The sequence below is a fragment of the Cajanus cajan genome, chromosome 11 (assembly GCF_000230855.2).
Source record: "Cajanus cajan strain Asha chromosome 11, NIPB_CcT2T_4, whole genome shotgun sequence".
NCBI classification, from domain to species: Eukaryota; Viridiplantae; Streptophyta; class Magnoliopsida; order Fabales; family Fabaceae; genus Cajanus; species Cajanus cajan.
The window spans coordinates 14,073,292-14,075,791 of NC_138527.1; positions in this window are offsets into that span (position 1 = coordinate 14,073,292).

Sequence of the window (2,500 nt, forward strand, 5' to 3'; positions counted from 1 at the left end):
GTTGGGTAGTAAAGAAAGTAGGAAAGTATGGTGCAATTTTGGGCAACGATGATGAACAAAGGGCAAATTGGCTGGACAAGGGAAAGGGTAGGCCATATTTGGGGAAAATTCGGTCAAGGATGGTGAACAAAGGGAAAACCCACAAAAAATTAGCTCGTAAGAGCATAAACCATCCCTCGAGTGGGTTGGGAAAGATACAAACTAGGCTAGGTTTGGTGCAATTTTGGGCAAGGATGATGAACAAAGCTAAAATGGGCTGGACAAGTGAAAGGGTAGGCCATATTTGGGGCAAATTCAGTCAGGAGTGGTAAACAAAGGGATAAAAAGTAGGCTAGGTTTGGTGCAATTTTGGGCAAGGATGATGAAGAAAGGGAAAATGGGCTGGAGAAGGGGAAGGGTAGGCCATATTTAGTGCAAATTCGAGCAAGGATGGTGAACAAAGGGAAAACCCACCAAAAATTAGCTCGTAAGAGCATAAACCGTCCCTTAGGTGGGTCGAGCAGGAAAGAAAGTAGGCTAGGTTTTGTGCAATTTTGGACAAGGATGATGAGCAAATGGAAAATAGGCTAGACAAGTGATAGGGTAAGGCTTAATTGGTGCAAACTCGGTCAAGGTTGATAAACAAAAGGAAAACCCACCAAAAATTAGCTCAAAAGAGCATAAACCGTCCCTCGAGTGGGTTGGGAGTAGAGCTGTCAAAACGGGCCAACCCGGCCCATGTGGGCCGACCCACCTTGACCCACTTTAAAAACGAGCCAACCCAACCCGGCCCACTTGTAATTTTTTCAAAAAAAATTTGGCCCGGCCCGGCCCACCACGGGTTGGTGGGTTATACGGGCCAGCCCACCAGCCCACCAAAAATTAAAAAAAAATTATTAACAAAATTCAAAATTTTAAATTAATTATAAATTAACATAATAGTCATAAAATTAACATCATTAATAGTTATAAGTCATAATTCATCATACAAAATTAAATACAAATCATGATAAAAGTTTAAAATAAAAATTTTCAATATATCATCATACAAAATAAACTACAAATCATATTCAAATTTTTATTGAAAAAAAAAATGGTGGGTTGGTGGGCCACCCGGCCCACCACGGGTTTAGCCCGGGTGGGCCGGGTTGAAATATACCCACCTACTATAAAACTTCAATTTTTTTTGGCCCGGCCCGGCCCGTTTTCAAGGTGGGCCGGGTTGGCCCACGGGTCCCGGCCCACTTTGACAGCTCTAGTTGGGAGAGATAGAAAATATGCTAGGTTTGGTGCAATTTTGGGCAAGGATTATGAATAGAGGGAAAATGGGCTGGACAAGTGAAAGGGTAGGTCATATTTGGTGTAAATTCGATCAGTGATGGTAAACAAAGGGAAAACCCACAAAAAATTAGCTCGTAAGAGCATAAACCGTCCCTCGGGTGGGTTAGGCAAGGTAGAAACTGGGCTAGATTTGGTGCAAATTTGGGCAATAATGATGATCAAAGGGAAAATGGGCTGGACGAGTTATAGGGTAGGGCATATTTGGTGCAAACTCGGTGAAGGATGGAAAAAGAAGAGAAAACCCACCAAAAATTAGCTCAAAAGAGCATAAACCGTCCCTCGGGTGGGTCAAGATGGCTTAAATCTGGCTAAACGAAGGCTGGAAAGGCCAAAATATGGGTTAGAATGATGATAGAACGAATCTAGAGTTTTTCGAAAATTTTCAAAAAAATCGGCCGAAGTCGGCCGAATTTTCGGTTTGATTCATGAAAAATTTTGATTCGAAATTTGCCACGGGAGAACACAACGCAGGCTTAGAAATGCCCACGGAGTGTGAGGGGAAGGCCCCGTGGCTCGCCCAGACCAGCCAAGGTGCGCTGGGTTTCTGCTGAGACACACCCTCCCCCTATAATAGGCTAATATGCAAAAGTGAATTTTGTACAAGTAGATACCTTTTTTCTGGGCAGACATAAGTTCCTTTTTGGGAGCTACAGATCGAATTTTGATCTGATTTTTTGCAGCATTGTTTAGAAAAATCATATCTTCGTGCTCACCAAATTAGAGAATTTTTTGCCAAGGGAATATTTTTTAATAATTTTTTTAAGGAACGAAAATACGTAAATCCAGAAAAATAGAAAAACGTATCTAGGCATCGAATTTTGATCTGATTTTTTGCATGCACCCACATACTAGTATAACTGACCTGTTCACCAAAAATCTCAGCCATCCTCCAAGGGATTGAATTTTAATGATTTTTTTACCAAAACATGGTAAAATCGGAAAATTCGTAAAAATGGAGGATGAAGGTCTCTCACCCCCAAAACTTCCCAGCATACTTAGGCATGTTAGAAGAGATGTTTGATCCAAGAAGTGCTCAAAAAAAAATTGAATGGTTCATAGTTGGTGCATAGTGGTCGGTCACGGTGGGTCGTGGTGCAAAACTGGTGGATCGTGACTCAATTTCTGACCAGCCTTGGCTCAATTTCTGGTGGGTCGTGACTCAATTTCTGACCGAGCCAGC